The sequence below is a fragment of the Narcine bancroftii genome, chromosome 4, assembly GCF_036971445.1.
Source record: "Narcine bancroftii isolate sNarBan1 chromosome 4, sNarBan1.hap1, whole genome shotgun sequence".
Classification (NCBI taxonomy): domain Eukaryota; kingdom Metazoa; phylum Chordata; class Chondrichthyes; order Torpediniformes; family Narcinidae; genus Narcine; species Narcine bancroftii.
In genome coordinates, this window is record NC_091472.1 from 42,357,757 (window position 1) to 42,376,819 (window position 19,063).

At 44.1% G+C, this 19,063-nt stretch overlaps 1 long non-coding RNA gene across 1 annotated transcript; it reads right to left on the reverse strand.

The window, feature by feature from the left end:
- Positions 1-595: 595 nt before the first annotated feature.
- Positions 596-5,828, reverse strand: LOC138760498 (uncharacterized). The gene is made up of 3 exons (XR_011355660.1): positions 5,502-5,828; positions 946-1,116; positions 596-788 (listed from the first exon to the last, which is right to left on the reverse strand). It is a non-coding gene; the product is annotated as an uncharacterized lncRNA (long non-coding RNA).
- Between the last annotated feature and the right edge of the window lie 13,235 nt (positions 5,829-19,063).

Genomic DNA, 19,063 nt, shown 5'->3' on the forward strand with positions numbered 1-19,063 from the left:
AGACCTTCTGTAACAGTATTCAAAACTGCAATCGCCAATGGCCAATTCCTTGCTGCTGAACAAAAGCAAGATACTCTGAATGCTGGAAGTCAAAAATAAGAACAGAAAGTGTAGGAAATGCTGAGCCAGTCAGGCAGTGCCTATGAAGGGAGAAACAGGTGTGATACTTTTACCCAGTGCTGAGCAATTTCAGCATTATCTTTTTACATTATTTACTACTTGATAAATTTAGTGGACCACTTAAACTTTTACCAACTTAAATTATTCATGGGAGAGAGTAGAGACCTCATTCCCATTAATGTAACTAATTTAGACATACATCATGCTAACTGGCCCTTCCAGTCCAAGAGTCCCCTTTGCCCAATTGCACGCATGAGAACAATTAACCTACTATCCCCGTTCATCTTTGGAAATGGAGCACCTAGAGGAAACCCACACAGACATGGGGAGAATACACCAACTCCTGTCAGACAGTGGCAGATTTGGACCTGGGCCGCTGGTACTGTAATAGGTTGCACTAACCACTACACTAACCATCCCACCCTATTGGCCATGCATATCAAGACAACATATTGATAGCCATGCAAACATCAATGCAATTTTATTTATTCCAATTGCTAGCATTTGCATCAACTTATATCGAACACTGAAAACCTTTGCAGTTATTGTGACCACAAACAGTGATCTTTCCCAATGTGCACGTCAGTTCACCACATCACTTTGCATTTAGTTTCTTCAGGGTTGATTCAAAATTGGTGAATGGAGTTAAGGTTCAGGTCAGCCAAATTCTGAATGAAAGGCAAAAATGATTTGATGGACACTGTTAGACCATAGAGGAAGAGAAAAGGAAAAGCAATAATTTCTGCACCACATTATCTAATTGAATGTTAGGCATTGGCAGGAAAGTCTCCTTCCTGGGCAGTATTTGACTAATTTCTCCATTACCTTCATGTTGTCCTTTGCGTTTCAGAGATCATTCAAGAATCCCTCTTTTTTTCTTTCTTTTCATTTTCTTTCCATTTCCACTCCTTTTCTTTGGGATTTTCTTCTTTCTACCTAACTCTTTCTTCCTTTCATGGGAGTGTGGGCGTAGGTTTCAGTTGATTGCATGTTTGACTTTAAAAATGTAAATAAAATATTCAAAAAAAAGAACAGTTTCCAGGACAAAATAGTTTATTGATACTAAATGGAGCTATTCTGTAACAATTAAAGAGCAATTTCATCGATGTAAATTATATTAAAGCTACAAGCGATTGAATGTGACTGACAGAACTCATGCATAGATAATAATGTCAGAACATAACAACATAGGACATATAAACAGCATGAGATTTACATCTTTGCCATGTGTAAGTAGATGAGCACAACTAAGACTACCATAACCACAGCAACAGTTTGTCAAGTGGAGAAACATTCAACCTAAAATAATGTACAGTATAGTCGTGCTAGGCGTGTAGCGAGCAAAAGAACCACACAGAGTCAAAAGTGAGTTGAACCAACTGACTTTAATACAACTCTCACACACATTTAAATCCCTTGGAACCCGATGACGCTTGCGACTCCCGGGACCTTTATGACGTCAGCCACCAGGCTGAGGGCTTGCCCCGCACCTCAAGCTCTCACAGTCAGATCTGCTGCAGACTTGCCTGTGACTCTGTGATCTGGTTTGCCTGTTGCATGGGCGATCCACCACATGAACCCCTCCCCCCACCCCCAGAACTGGTATTGGGAGGTGTCGACCACGGCCAACACCTTTTTAGTCTGTTTGGATGGCCGACCTTGTCGGCGTGGGGGTGGCACAGTCACAGCGTGTTCCAGGTCTAGATGCGCCAGCTTGAGGCAGTCACTGGTGAAGGTCTCCTCATGGTTGCTCATGTTGAGGATGCATGTGGTTCTGTTCTGGCATACCACCTTGTACAGACCCTTGTACAGCTGCTGGAATGGAGTCCAGTGTATGCCCCTGAGGACAGACATAGTTGCTGTCCTTGTGGTCCTTGGGAATAAAGGAAGGTGTCAGGCCGTGGCTCAAGGTTGAGACAGGAGGTAGTTTCCTATCTTCTCTCAGAGTCTTGTGAGTACTGTCGTGGGTGTCTCCTCTGTGCCACAGGCCACTGGCACAAACTCGCCTTGAACTGTTAGTGGAGCACCGTATACCAACACTGCCAAAGACATGGCTAAGTCTTTTGTAGGAGCCATGCGGATGCCAAGAAGTACTCTTGTGAACTCATCCATCCAATCTGGGCCTCAGAGGCGCATCATCAGGTATGACTTCAGATGTCGGTGGAAATGCTCTTCCGAGCTGTTGGACTGTGGATGGTATGCCCTGGACTGGTGCAGCTGGGTCCCAAGTAGCTGTGCCAGTGCCGACCATAGGCTGGACATGAACTACGACCCCTTTTATAACCATATAACCACATAACAATTACAGCACAGAAACAGGCCAATTTGGTCCTTCTAGTCCTCATTGATCCAAGTACCCTCCTATAATCCCACTTACCAGCACTCTGCCCATATCCCTCCATCCCCCTCCCATCCATATACTCATCAAACTCTTTCTTAAATGACAAAATTGACCCTGCCTCCACCACCTTTCCCGGAAGCCCATTCCACATAGTAACCACTCTCTGAGTAAAGAAGTTCCCCCTCATGTTACTCCTAAACTTTTGTCCATCAACTCTCAACCCATGACCTCTTGTATCCATTCTCCTACTCTCTCTGAGGTGATGTTGGCAGGCAGGCTGAAACGTGCAACCAAGTTTGCAATGAAGACTCTGTCGCAAGACTCCATGGACATCTTTGTTAGTGGGATGGTTTCTGGCCATCTGGTAAACCGGTTGACTATGGTGAACAGATACCTTGTCCTCCAGGCAGCGGATCGACGATGTCCACATGGACATGCTTAAACATCCTGTACATCAGCTAGAAGGGTTGAAGGGGGGCCTTCATGTGCCTTTGGACTTTGGAAGTCTGGCAAATGTATGCATGTCCTGGCCCAATGCCTGACCCGCTTATGTAGGCCGTGCCAAGCAAATTTATCTGCCACCAGTTGAATGGTTGCCCGAATGGATGAGTGGGCCAAACCATGTAGTGCATCAAAAACGCAATGCCTCCAAGCAGCTGGAACGATGGGCCGGGTTTGGTCAGTGGCGCGTCACAGAGGAGCTTGCTGCCTGTTGGGTTGATGGGGATGTCCTCAAGTTGCAGGCCGGAGACTGTGATGCAGTAGGCCAGCATTTCTTCATCCAGCTGCTTAGCCTCAGTGAGTGCCGTGTAGTCAAACCCTGGGGACAGGGAATGCACCAAGTGAATGGAGGAGCGAGACAAAGTGTCGCCACATGTTATTTATCTTGGAGATCTGTTTGATGGTGGTCATGTACTCCAAGATGTATAACAGGTGGCGTTGCTGCCGTCCTGACCACAGATCCGAAACTTTGGCGAATGCCACGGTGAAGGGTATGTGGTCTGTGAAGATGTTAACTCCCACTTTTGCAAGAAATACCTAAAGTGCCGTATGGCGAGGTAGAGGGCTAGCAGTTTCCTGTCGAAGGCGCCATATTTCAGCTGCGGGTGGGGGAGGGGGGGTTGCAGGTGCCGGCTGAAGAACACGAGTGTTTTCCACTGACCCTTAATTAGTTGTTCCAGCACGCCGCCGACTGCTGAGTTGGAAGCGTCAACCGTGAGGGTTGTGGGCACATCCACCCGTGAGTGTACCAGGAGGGTGGCATTTGCAAGGGCATCCTTGGGCTGCTCAAAAGCTGATGCTGACTCCATGTCCCACATAATTTCCTTGGCTTTGCCGGATATCAGCCCAAACAGGAGTCCCATGATTCAGGCCGCTAATTATAGGAATTGGTGGTAAAAGTTGATCATGCCCACAAACACCTGTGGTTTCTTGACTGTAATGGGCCTGACAAACTGGCAGATGGTCTCAATTTGCACTGGTAAATGCACTGCCCAAGGAAATCAATTGCCGACAGCCTGAACTAGCACTTTGCAGGGTTGATGGCCAGGCTGTTTTCACTCAGACAGCGCAGAATTGGTGCAGCTGTGTCAAATGCTCTTGGTCCAAATGGCTGGTGATCAGGATCATCTAAGAAGATGAAGACAAAATCCAAGCCACGGCCCTCTGAGTCCAGGAGCTGCTGGAGCATCTGTGCCGTGGTCTTGAGTCCAAAAGGCATCTGCAGGAACTTGAATAGGCCGAACGGGGTCATGATGGCTGTCTTGGGCATACCACTGGGGTGGTTGGGAATCTGGTGATACCCGCGGACCAGGTCGACATTGCAGAAGATGCATGCCCCATGCAAATTGGCCATAAAGCCCTGAATTTGGGGCACTGAGTAGTGGTCGGCCATGGTGGTGTCATTTACGCTTCTGTAGCCGACTTGGGCATCATGTGCAGCGGAAAGGCCCACGGGCTGTCTGAGTGCCGGACGATCCACATATCCTCCATTTTCCTGAACTCCTCCTTGGTGAGATGGAATTTGTTGAGCAGGACCCTGTGTGTCTGAGTGTGCAGTGGTGGTCCTTAAGTGGGGATATGGTGCTGTACACCATGGTTAGAGGTGTTTGTGGAGAAATGCAGCGTAATAATGGTCGGGAACTCTGCTAGTAATCTGGCAAATTTGTTGCCTGACAAACTCACAGAGTCCAAGTCTGGGGCTGGTAACTTGGCTTCACTGATCAAGAAGGTCTGAAAGGTCCTGGCATTCACTAGGCTCTGTCCCTTGAGATCCATTAGGAGGCAGTGCGCCTGGAGGAAATCTGCACCCAATAAAGGCTGTGACACTGCTGCCAGCATAAAAGACCAGGTGAAATGGCTGGAACCAAAATGTAGTGGGATAGTTTGCATGCTGTATGAGCGAATACTGCTGTTGTTGGCAGTGGTGAGCACAGGTCCTAACTTCTTGGCATGGGTATTGTGGCTCAAGGGGGACAAGACACTAACTTCCGCCCCATGTCTATGAGGAACTTTCGCCTCAAGTATCGGTCCCATAAGTAAGGAGGCTATCATGATGGCAAGCCACCGTAGCCATGAGTGACAGCCACCCCCAGCATCTCCTGCAAAAGAACAGGGTGGTCAACAAAGGTAGGCTCCTGAATTAGTGCAAGCACTAATGTTGTGAACTGGAGTTGCTCCCTGCTGTGGATGTAACCGGCTTTGTTGGTGGTGTGGGGAAGGCCCAGGTCTTAGGGGGTGATGCAAGAACTTGGTTGATGGAGGTCCTGCCGTGCTGCTTGGTGTGCCACAGGATATCTGCGCGGGCCGTTACTTTATGTGGGTCGCTGAAATCGTCATCAGCGATGAGGAGGCAGACATTTTCTGGCATCTGCTCGAGAAGAGTAAACATGGCTTATGGCCGTCTGCTACTGCTGGCATCTCGTTTATTAAGGCTGATGCCATGCGATCGCCTAGGCTGTCCACATGGAGTATCTGCATTACACCCTCAAGGCGGCAGAGGTCAAAAGTATGGATCAGGTGCATCTTGATTGTTTCATACCTGTCCACAACCGATGGCTGGTGTAGGAAGTTGACGATGTGGCCTGCTGTTTTCTGGTCAAATGAACTCACTAACCACTAACTGGTTTCTGGTCGAGTGAATTAACTTTGTGGCATCCAAGATGATTTGACTGACCTAGAATTGGGCTTCAGCCTGTTCAAATGAAATCTGCAGCTGCGAGGTCCAGAGAGTCAGCGGAATCAGTGAAACTGCATTCTGCTAGCCTGGGTCTAAATGCCGTTGGGACCATTGGGGTCACCAACGTAGTCACACTAGGCATGCAATGAGCAAAAGAACCACGCAGAGTTGAAAGCGAGTTGAACCAACTGACTTTAATAGAACTTTCAAGCGCACTTAAATCCCTTGGAACCCAATGACGCTTGCAACTCCCGGGACCTTTATGATGTCAGCTGCCAGGCTGTGGGCTTGCCCCACACCCGGAGCTCTCACAGACAGATCTGCCGCGGACTTGCCCGCGACTCCGTGAGCCAAATTGCCTGTTGCGTAGGTGAGTCACCACAACAGATTTGATCTTCTTCCTCCTTTTACATTGGCCATTATGCTTGAGCACAATATAAAATGTGTTTGATGATTCATAATTTATAGCTTTAAAAAGACCCTGAGTATGATGAAATAGAACATCTGGAATGTACTTTGCAGAGTGGTAACTGGACAGAATGACAGAAAAATTGAACTTTCAGTAAATTCAGTGAAAAACACATACAGATTGCCAAGCAATTTTATGCGTGGGTCAGTATTTCCATATAATGGAAATGAATGAAAGGCTGCTTTGGAATTCTATGTTCAGGCAAGGATTATGCCCAAGTTTCATCGGCATCCATCCAGATACCTCTACTTACATACTATTTTTCATTTCAACAAGATTTTGGTCTGTTACAGGTGTTTTTCATTAATGGTAATTGACCCATGAGTTATTAGCTTTCTGCTTTCCTCAAAACCTGTATAAATATGATCTAAAGTTGAATGGAATTATTGTCATGCAGTATTTGAAAGTCAGCGCTTGAACCCACTGGGATTATAAAATAATATAACAAAGTATATATTGCAACTCTCATTATTGATCAATGGCAGAGTTGGAAGCAAATGTGAATTCATAAATGATCATGAGACGCATTAAATTCAACTTGATTTGCCCAAACTGATTTTGCTCTATTTTTCTTATGGGCTGGTAGACAAAACAAAACATAAACCTGTATCAAAAGGTATTAAATGCTACTTTAATGCAGTGGTTTTCCATTGTAAAGATAGTCCTCGTATAGCATTTATAAGGTATTCTTTAGTGAAAGAAAGATCTTGACCACCCGTCCACATTGCTATGTTTATATGTGAACTTTTTTTCCCCCATTTTTTTGGTCAGGATCAACATCTGACACAAATTAATCTGCGAGCTCTCAGAGTTGGTTCCCATCCGCTACTGCAGAGCATTAGAATTGCTGATGAAGTTTTGGCCCATCCCCCCCGCAAGCGGAATAAAAGCTCGAGCAAAGCAGGACACTGAAGCCTGCTTACTTTTTCTTCCTTCTATTATTCAGACTATTCAGCCATCAGTTCAATTGGTCTGAAAGACACAGGAGAGATTCAAAACTCTCCACATCGCCATAAAGGTCTGAAATTAGTTAATTAATGTGAAGGCCCATTATGCATGTTTAACATATGAATGAGTGAGTGGGTTGACTTAGTTACAGAGCAGGAAAGAAGTGAGGATATTTGAGGTCTGCTCTGTAAGAGGAAAGGAATCTGGAACAATGAGGCCATTTGTATGGGATTTGGGGAAGAATTTTAACAGAGCCCAGAGACTGAAATTAAATGAGGCATTAGAGAATGCGAGTGGACTTGTGCGCAGATTGGCACACACTGTAAAGTAACTCAGTTCAGTCTGCCAAATTTCCTTTAGTATTTTTAGATATAAATTGCTCTAGAAAAGCATGTTAAATAGGGATAGCAATCTCTCAGATGAAACAGGGAAAACTAATAATGGCTGAAAACCAATTAGGAAAATAGAAGGACCCCATTGTTTTAAACTATTCAGGCAAAGCGATTGATACTATCTTTCAGAAAATCCTATACATTTTAAAACATTTCACAGATTAATTGAAACAATATTGACTGCTCTCCAGTTAGTTGATGGGTTAAATGTTAATTCTGCATTTTTCTGTCATCTACCTCTCATGATGAGCCGAAGATTCTAATCTCTTTATTTCCGCTGGAGAACCAGTTAAATGATGAATGTGGGACATTTTAGTTTCACAGCAGAGCTAGGGGTAAAACATTTATTGTTTTGGATATTTTATGCTACAATCAGAAAGTAAAGTGGAGATAAGAATAAACTCAGGGTTGACCTTACTCCAATTCTCAATGAGAAATCTATCGGATCCAATGAATTGTGGATGTTCCATTAGAGATGGCATGAGCCAAGATGCATTGGCAACTTGCCGCCTCTAATTTGGACTTCTGGACTGCAATTTGTGGGTGCTTTCTTTGTCAATCAATAAAGAAATAAAGAACTTGCATTCATGCAGTGACTTTCACAACCTTAGGACATCCCAAGGCACTTTGCAGACAATGAAGTACTTCTCTATCCTTGTTCTAATGTTGGAAATGTGGTAGCCAATTAACATATGGAAAATTCCCACATAATGCAATGATCTGATCATCGTTTACAATGATGTTGGGTGAGAAGTACGACTGAGGACATGAGAAAATCTTGCCTGCTAACTCGCAGCATTCATCTGTGCTTTGCACTTTGATAAGAAGTCTGGAGAAGCTCAGCTGGTATATTCTTAATATAAAGTCTCGAAAATTCACTTAGTGGATGGTGACAAAAGATAAAAAAGCAGAGGGATGTTTCTCTGATTGGAGACACGTGACTGGTGGAGTGCCATAGGGTATCAGTGCCACAAAAGTGACTTGCAGTAGTGCAGACAGGCCTTTTGAGGTGGTGGAGGTGTCTATGATTGGTGTACCAAGGGGAAGTTCAAGAGTATCATCGCTTTTGGAGAGAAACTGAAAACTGCTGTTTTCAGACTTCTGTACCTTCTGCCTCAAGGCAGCAGTGAGAAGAGGTTGTGAGCAGAGAGTGAGTTCTTTATAATGTTGGCTTCCTTCTTGAAGCAGCACCTCACATAGATGTCTGCAATGGATGGGAAGCCAGTGATGGATCCGGCTATGGTTGCTAGCTTAGGAAAGAGGAAGGAGATCTAAATTTACCACAGGATGAAGATCCAGCACTGTCTATAAGGAGTTTGTACATTCCTCCGACTGCTCCAGTTTCTTCCCACCCTTCAAACGTACTAGGGTTGTAGATTAATTGGGTGGCACAGACTTGTGGACCAGAAGGGCCTGTTACCGTGCTGCATGCCTAAATTTAAATTTAAGATCAGTGGAGTGGGTGGACTAAGGATTAACTCTGAAAAGTAGAGCTGAAAGATCTTGGGGTAGAGGGACATTGTTCGTCAAAAGTGGGAATTCAGATGGACAGGGTGGTGAAGAAGGTGTTTGGCACATTTGCCTTCCTTGGGCAGGGTATTGCATACAAAACTGGGACCTCAGGATACAGCTGTACAAGATATTGGTGTGGTCACCCTTGGATCACTGCATGCATTTCTGGTTGTCAGCTGTAGGAATGACATCATTCACTGGGATGTGCCCAGATCCAGAGGCCCTGAGTGAGAGGGAGGGTTGAATAGACTTGATTTATTCCCTGGTGCATTGGAAACCAAGTGGTGAGCTTTTAGCCATTTATAAGATCATGAAGGGGGTGGATAAAGTAAATGCTCACCGTTTTTTTGCCCAGGGTAGACGGTTCCAGAACCAGAGGCATAGATTTAAGGTAAGAGGGGAGAGAATTAAGTTGAACATGAGGAGCGAATTTTTCACTCAGAGGATGGTCTGAATCTGAGTAGAGTGTCTGGCAGTTTGATGCTAGGACAATAGCCTTGACCTCAATATCAACAAAACAAAGAAGCTGGTTGTAGACTTCCAGAAGGGGGATGGAGCTCACTCCCCTATTCACATTAATTGCACCGAGGTAGATATAGCAGACAGTTTTAGTTGTAAATATCTTTAATGACCTGTCCTGGTCCAATCCCACATGAACATGATGGGCAAAAAAGTGCACCAATGCTTTTACTTCCTCAGAAACCTGAGTTTTGAACGCAGCTCAGACCATCATATAACCATATAACCATATAACCACTTACAGCACAGAACAGGCCAGTTCGGCCCTACTAGTCCATGCCGTAGCAAATCCCCACCCTCCTAGTCCCACTGACCAGCACCTGGTCCATACCCCTCTAGTCCCCTCCTATCCATGTAACGATCCAGTCTTTCCTTAAATGTAACCAATGATCCCGCCTCGACCACGTCTGCCGGAAGCTCATTCCACATCCCCACCACCCTCTGCATAAAGAAATTTCCCCTCATGTTCCCCTTATAATTTTCCCCCTTCAATCTTAAACCATGTCCTCTAGTTTGAATCTCCCCCACTCTTAATTGAAAAAGCCTATCCACATTTACTCTGTCTGTCCTTTTTAAAATCTTAAACACCTCTATCAAGTCCCCTCTCAATCTTCTACGCTCCAGAGAAAAAAGCCCCAGTCTGCACAACCTTTCCCTGTAACTCAGACCCTGAAATCCTGTCAACATTCTCGTGAACCTTCTCTGCACTCTCTCTATTTTGTTTATATCTTTCCTATAATTTGGTGACCAAAACTGTACACAGTACTCCAAATTTGGCCTCACCAATGCCTTGTACAATTTCATCATAACCTCCCTACTCTTGAATTCAATACTCCAATTTATGAAGGCCAACATTCCAAATGCCTTCTTCACCACACCATCTACCTGAGTATCAGCCTTGAGGGTACTATTTACCATAACTCCTAAATCCCTTGGTTGCTTTGCACTCCTCAATTGTCTACCATTCAATGTATATAACTTATTTAAATTTGCCTTTCCAAAATGTAGCACCTCACATTTATCTGTATTAAATTCCATCAGCCATTTCTCAGCCCACACCTCCAGCCTTCCTAAATCACCTTTTAATCTACGGTAATCTACCTCACTGTCCACAACACCACCAATCTTTGTGTCATCCGCAAACTTGCTTATCCAACCCCTTTTCCACTGATACCCTGTCCCAGAAATTAACTGGGAATTTGCTGGGACAGGGTCCAGTGGAAAAAGAACAGCAGCGTCAAATGACGTCATTTCATGCCATGGATTAACCGCCTCTACCCCTACTCATATCCACAGCATTTGCTGACGTCGGCATGCTGATTAAACCAGTGGAGCAAGGACAGCAGAAAGTCACCCGTTTCCAGTTGAAGGTAGAAGACCGATCCCTGGGGATGAGTGTGTTCAGTGGAAAAGCAATTAGTTTCCCAGTTAAGGGTGGCGCAGTGGAAACGGCACAAAGGGCATCCTATCCTGGGACACAGCACAGCCAATTAACTGGGATGCCAATGGAAAAGGGGCTATAGAAACTTCATTCCCCTCCATAGACTCCATCTACATTTCCTACTGCCTTGGAAAAGCAGCCATCATTTTTAAGGACTTGTCTTACCTTGATCACACTACCTTCTTCATCCCACTGGGAAGAAGATTCACAAGTACGAAACCACACACCAGCTGATTCAAGGATAGTTTTCATTCCCACTGCTATCAGACTCTTGAATGAAATTGATACTGGTTGAATAATGTGCCCAAGTTCTGTTCTAACTGATCTCCTTCTGTAATTCGGCACTCTATACAGTGCTTTATTTCATGTACTTGTTCCCTTCTGGCCCTCAAGCTTGTGCTGCACAAATACACCCATGTGATCAATTACTAACCCCTTCTATTTTTGGAATGTGGGAGGAAACCACACAGACATGGGGAGAATGTACAAACTCCTTACAGACAGCACCGGATTCGAACACGGGATTGCGCTAATCACTGCGTTAACCATAATCTTGAATGGGTAGATGATCATTATGACTCAACTTTCTTTTTGGAATATTTTAATTAAATTCTCCATACATGTATTCATGTCAAAATACAAAATATAATAATTGTATATATCAATTCCATTGTACATGATGGTTTTATAAACCACCTCAAAAATAATGAGAAAATTTAAAAAACATACCAACCACGCCCCCCTGCCCCGCCCTCCAAATAATAACCCCATTAAGGATAGAAATGGAAGAAAAAAGAAAGAAAGAAAGAAAAATACAATTAATAAAGAAAGTAAAAAGGACAGACCTGGTGGTCAAGGGATGACCACCTTTCACTCGATTCTAACCTTTTTCGGTTTTATTTGGAGTTCATGAGGTTTAGGGAAAGCCATTTATAAATTTATACCTACAATATGTAAATATGGGCACCAAATTTTCAAAAATGTTCCATATTTAATTAAGTTATATGTAATCTTCTCAAGAGGTATGCAGCTATGAATTTCTACGTGCCATCTTGCCAAACCTAAACAAGATTCTGATTTCCATGTCACTGCTGTACATTTTCTTGCAATTGCTAATGCAATTTTTACAAATTTTTTTTGATATAAATTTAATTTCAATTTTGGTCTTATCTCTGAAATATTACCCAGTAAATATAACATTGGATCCTGTGGAAATTTAACTCCTGTGACTTATTCCAAAAAATTTGCTAACTCTATCCAAAATGGTCTCAATTTTGGACATGACAACGTTGAATGTAAAAAAGTACCAATCTCTTGGCTACATCTAAAATATTGATCAGACATTGTTTCCAATTTGTACTGACTGTGGTCTTCCAATGAGTAAGTCAAGGATCCAGTTGCAGAGGGGAGTACTGAAGCCCAGATTTTGTAGCTTCTCGACCAGCACGAAGGGAATAACGGTATTGAAGCCTGAGCTGTAGTCAATGAAGAGCAGCCGTACATATGAATTGCTGTTTTCTTAGTGATCCAGAGCTGAGTGGAGAGCCAGTGATATTGCATCTGCTGTGGAGTGGTTGGGATGATAGGCAAGTTGCAGTGGGTTGAGATCTTTGCTTAGTGTGTTAGAGACTTCTTCAGGTTGGCCTGATTGAAGTCCCTACATAACCTATATTTCGAACTTGAGCCCTTCATCTAGGTATGAGCAAAATGTAGGCAGGCACCCAAATAAAATGGTGGGGGAATGATGGAATGGGGGAAGAGGAACATAGTCCCATAGGCAGGATGCAATAGATGGATAAAGGATGGAGGGCACACCAGCAAACAGGGAGAGAGGAGTCTGTGAGTAGAGAGGGAAGGGAGTGGAGAGCTGGAGGAAAGAAGACAGAAGGATGGGGAAGAGAGGGAGAACGGGGAGTGGGCTAGCAGAAACCAGAGAATTCGATGTTAATGCCATCTGGTTGGAGAATGGACTTCAAGTGTTTTAACTACATAACTTCACCTGACCAGCTACATGCTCTACACGTTGTTTACAACTTGTGTGGCCACTCTCTGGGAGCTTTGGACTTGCATCCTGAGCGAAAAATGTATAACCTTACTCTTGTCTGGATAGAACTTTATCTATAATTTCTCCTTCAAACTTTCACTTTGCCTCTATATCCTGATATATTCTCAACAACATTTCTCACTATCCACATCTTTATCAATGTTCATATGTTCTGCAAGCTTATGAATCAAATCATCTATATTTTTATCCAGACCATTAATAGTATGTTACAACAACAGAGATCCAAGCACTAATTCTTGTCGAATGCACCAGTCACAGACTTCCAGTCAGAAAAATATCCCTCCACCATTTTCTTCCTTCTTCAATGACATGGCCAATTTTTTTTATCCAGCAAATCATCTCACCATGACTTAATCGTCTAGACCAATTTACTATGAGGGACTTCGTGCTTGGCTAAAGTCCATATAGACCGCATCCACTACCCTATCCTCATCAACTACCTTCCTCACCTCCTCAGTTAAAGAGTCAGATTTTTGAGATAGGACCTCCCCAACAAAAAGCCATGCTAAATGCAAGTCCTGTTCCTAAGAATCTCCTCTAAAAAATTCTTGACAACTGATGTTGGGAAAGAAGGTTGCAATATATGTAATTTAAGTATGTGGGTGCATGCATCTTTTTGAATTATACTACATTATGTGATCAATTGGCCTTTATTTACCGAGTATTTCTCTCTCTCACTCTCCACCACTCACATTCCTCCCCCCCACCCATTCTCTTCGTGTAAGTTCTGCTCTTTAGTAAAGCACTGTTAATTTAACTAACCAACCATGCTGGTTCTGTGATAGCATTGTACCAGCTACTACACTAACCATGTCATGATTTTACAGAGCATTCGTTCTTGGCATCTTGAAACACAACCACACAAGGCGAGGGAAAAGCTATATCCATCATCACAAATAAACAATTAAGGTGTAAAATTCAAAATGTACAGAACAATAGCTTTGATTGAAAGATTACTCCAATCAAGTATATTTCACTGATTTAAGTGTGAATTCAATAGAATTTTTGCTCAAACACTTCATGCTGTGGTTTTACAGAAAAGACCGGCTTTACTTTCTGGTTTAATGAGTTGGAGATTGAAGTTTGTGGGGTATTTCAGAGGTGTGAAATGCAGCAGATCAAAAATACATGGTTTCACAAAATGTTTCTGTGATATCCACAGAACAATGAGAGTTGCTTTGTCAGAGCTGTAGACACTGAAAAGCGTAAATGTCAATAAGTTGACAGTTTTCATCTAACCTCAACACTGCAAATCCTTTTGCACTAGAGATTAGAGATTATAAAAAAGACTTCTGTGAAGTCTACAAATAGAAATAACAATCAGGCAAGAAGCTCATTCTTGTGTAGCTATTGTCTTGTATGTATCTCTGCTGTATCTCTGCAAAGCTCATCTGTCCCCTACCCCCTCCATGCAGGATTCCACTGCAAGTTTGCATTTATGACTATGTGTGACTGTAGATGACATTTTCTAACTTTACTTTGCTCACCTTGCCTTAAGGTGATCCTTTTGGGTGATTATGACTTCCTTTCGCTCCAGTTCAATATGTTCAGAGGTTATTGATTGATGAGGCCAATGTGAGAATTACAGGTGGCATTAGGTCCTTGACGGAATGGACAGATGGTGAGATTTGTGCATCTTTTGCCATTGTGGCAGGCACAAGCCCCAACTGCAAGAACATAAGTATCTCAGTGTAATCCCTGATGGTTTTTCTCTTCAACCTCTTCTTCTGGCAGTTTATCCACATACCCACTACCCTTTGTGTTAAAAAGGTGTCTCTTAGAGGTCTCTTAAATCTTTTCCCTCTCACCTTAAATCTGTGCCTTCTACGTTTAGATTCCCTGGCCCAAGGAAAAAGTCTATGACTATTTTCCTTATCTCTGCACCTCATGATTTTATAAATCTCTTTGAGGTTACCCGCCACAACACAGCCACCTACCTACACTGCAAGGAGAAGTCCCAGGGCTTGCCTGCTACTCCTCATAAATAAAGCCCACACACTCCTGACCACATTTTTATGACTCTTTTCTACACTTTCCAGCTTTATGTACCTTTCCCCTTGATAGGGGGCCAAAACTGTTCACAATGCTCCAGGTGCTCTCTCACCACTGTCCTGACAGTTGTATCATGCCCTCTCTGCTCCTGCACACTCAACTTTCTCACAGGTAGGTGGAAGGTGTTTGTTGGAGTGGGCAATCGGTAAGATTTGTGCTTCTTTCGCAATTTATGCAGGGCCTCTGTGCTCCTGATGCAAATACACAAATATTTCAATGCCATCCCAGATGCTCTCTCTCTCATGAATAAGTCACAAAATTTCTTGTTTTGCGGTAGCATATCACAGTGTAAATAATACTATAAATCACATTTTAAAAATAGATAAATGACTGCAAGATAATAGAAAGTGAGGTGGTGTCTGTTCTCTTTCTCTCTTTGGCTTGGCTTCGCGGACGAAGATTTATGGAGGGGGTAAATGTCCACGTCAGCTGCAGGCTCGTTGGTGGCTGACAAGTTAATTGTCAAATAGGGGATGGTAATAGCTGCTGTCCACTACCCCAGTGCACTCACAGCTTGCAGTCGTTGTCCATTGGGGTGCTTTCCTGATTACCTACTATAACCTTCATGGAAATCCTGGAGAAATAGTATACACAAGTTTTATCCAGAATCCTCTCAGAATCAGCCAAATTAAAAATTACATCAAACTCCACAGAGATCAACCTAACAGGGAATGGCTTAGTTCTACACTGGGTGATCCATTTAGCAACTGAAGTACAGATCAAGGGGACTGGGGGGTGGGGGGGTGGGTGGGGGGGGTGATGGAGGCTAAGAAGCTCCTTCTGTTTGTAAAAGATCTGGTTTATTTGACCAGAACAGCCAAGCCATCTGCAAGTTGTTAACTGTTAAGACACTCCTCCAATGGGCTGAACAGCAAAATCTGGCCTCAATCTCAAAGCCCTCTGTGACCATTGCAAACCACCAGTGCTCTCAATAATTCACAATATCAATTTTCATTGTGTCGCCTCTCCTGAACTTCAAGGGTCCAAAAACCTTTCCACAAACTAGAATTGAGGAATGACATATTTTGGAGAAACTCAGCATTTGACATTCATGCAGGAATGTCACAAAAATTGTGACATTCAAGATGGTTAAAAAAAGGAGTTGAAAAAAATACTTTCAGTGATGTGATTTTATTTCAACTGTGGAACTTTATTTATTTTCCTTGAATCTGTATCTTTTTATTCATTTCTGGAGTTCACCCCAGGCAATAACTCAAGCAGCAGGTCAAAGGGAGTTCTCCAGTGCTTTGAGCGAGTCAGCCTTTGCAATACTCCAATGGATTTTCCTGAAACGCTGGGTTCCCTAAGCCAGGTTCTTTTCAAATAAAACCCCGGTGTGCAGAAATATCATCCACAAGGATGTAAATGAGAGCTGTTATTTGCACACAATGCTGTAGCCACTCACAAGGCGAACTCAGAAACTTGCTCTGATTTGGGCTCCCTTCTCTACTCACAATCCTTAACATTGTATAAAGTTTTTACAGGCCTCAATGTCTGTCGCTGGTGAAAGGAACATAATTGAATACGGCTTGGATGAAGAAGGGTAAAAGGAAGTGGTGCATATTTCACAGGCTGATGGTTGTCAGATGTAGCCCAGTGCATAGTTCAACCATATGTACTGAAACTTTGCAGGCTCAGCATTTTCACTCAAATGATGGCACAAGCTCTTTAACAGGCTTGCTATATTATATATACTTGAATTTAAGGCATGTAAAATGATTAATGTTTCTTGCTCAAGTTTACAAAAAACAACTTTTATATGATTTTTTAATCTCAACATAATTATTGAAGATATTCTATAGTGTTTACAGATTAGAATGAGCACTTTTTGCCCAGAAACTCTTTGGATACTCTGCGTCAATTGATAGAGTCTGAAGTATTATAGAGAGCAGGTGAAAAATGAAAATAAAAACTCAAATAAAGAATTTTTTTGAAATGCTGGAAAAAACAGAAGAGCAGTCAGTATTTCAAAGGGGAAAAGAGGTTATGATTTTGGGTGGATGCATTGCATTAGGACTTGACTGTAGATTGGCAAAAGAAGGAATAGCTCTGTAAGGGAGGCAATGGTATTCTCTAATGTAGTTATATTGTGTGAATATTAATACCTGAAGCCAATTTTCTTACAAACTGCGAACCATGTAAGCAGTTTGTACATTCTCCCCATGTCTGCATGGATTTCCTCCGGGTGCTCCAGTTTCCTCCCACCGTTCAAAACGTACCGGGAATATAGGTCAATTGGGTGTAATTGGGCAGCATGGGTTCATGGGCTGAAAGGGTCTATTATCATGCTGTATGTCTAAATTAAATTAAAATTGAATCCTAATTCAGACACATATTGCAGAGTTCTACCACATGGAAACAAGCCTTTCAATCCAACGTGTCCATATCGACCCAGCTGGTTTCAATTGTCTCGATTCAGCCCATATCCCTCTAAAATTTTCCTATCCAGATTCCTGTCTAAATGCTTTTGAAGATTACAGCTCTCCCTGCTTCATCCACTTCTTCTGGTAGCTTGTTTCATATAGACACCAACTTTTATGAAAAAGGTGCCCCTCAGGTCCCTTTTAAATCTTTCCACTCTCACATTAAATCTATGCCCCCTAGTTCTAGATTTCCTTACCCAAGACCAGGACCATTTTCTTTATCAATACACCTTATGATTTAACAAATCTCTATTAGATACCCTTCCGCCTGCCTCACTCGACCGAGGCCGGGGCCGCCGTCTCCCCCTTGCTTCTGCCCGGATCGGGGCCGCTGCCGCCTACCCTTCGCCCGGACCGGGGCCGGGACCGCCGCTGCTCTCTCTGTGCCTGGACTGGGGCCGCCGCCTCCCACTCTCTGCCCGGATTGGGCCGCCGCCGCTTACCCTTCGCCCGGACCGGGGCCGGGGCCGCCGCAGCTCTCCCTGTGCCCGGACTGGGGCCTCCGCCTCCCACTCTCTGCTCGGATCGGGGCCTCCGCCTGCCTCACTCGACCGAGGCCGGGGCCGCCGTCCGGTACCGCACGGATGGCAGTCTCTTCAATCTGAGGCGCCTGAAAGCTCACACCAAGACACAAGAGAAACTTGTCCGTGAACTACTCTTTGCAGACGATGCTGCTTTAGTTGCCCATTCAGAGCCAGCTCTTCAGCGCCTGACGTCCTGCTTTGCGGAAACTGCCAAAATGTTTGGCCTGGAAGTCAGCCTGAAGAAAACTGAGGTCCTCCATCAGCCAGCTCCCCACCATGACTACCAGCCCCCCCACATCTCCATTGGGCACACAAAACTCAAAATGGTCAACCAGTTTACCTATCTCAGCTGCACCATTTCATCAGATGCAAGGATCGACAATGAGATAGACAACAGACTCGCCAAGGCAAATAGCGCCTTTGGAAGACTACACAAAAGAGTCTGGAAAAACAACCAACTGAAAAACCTCACAAAGATAAGCGTATACGGAGCCGTTGTCATACCCACACTCCTGTTCGGCTCCGAATCATGGGTCCTCTACTGGCATCACCTACAGCTCCTAGAACGCTTCCACCAGCGTTGTCTCCGCTCCATCCTCAACATCCATTGGAGCGCTTTCATCCCTAACGTCGAAGTACTCGAGATGGCAGAGGTCGACAGCATCGAGTCCACGCTGCTGAAGATCCAGCTGCGCTGGGTGGGTCACGTCTCCAGAATGGAGGACCATCGCCTTCCCAAGATCGTGTTATATGGCGAGCTCTCCACTGGCCACCGTGACAGAGGTGCACCAAAGAAAAGGTACAAGGACTGCCTAAAGAAATCTCTTGGTGCCTGCCACATTGACCACTGCCAGTGGGCTGATATCGCCTCAAACCGTGCATCTTGGCGCCTCACAGTTTGGTGGGCAGCAACCTCCTTTGAAGAGGACCGCAGAGCCCACCTCACTGACAAAAGGCAAAGGAGGAAAAACCCAACAACCAACCCCAACCAACCAATTTTCCCCTGCAGCCGCTGCAATCGTGTCTGCCTGTCCCGCATCGGACTTGTCAGCCGCAAACGAGCCTGCAGCTGACGTGGA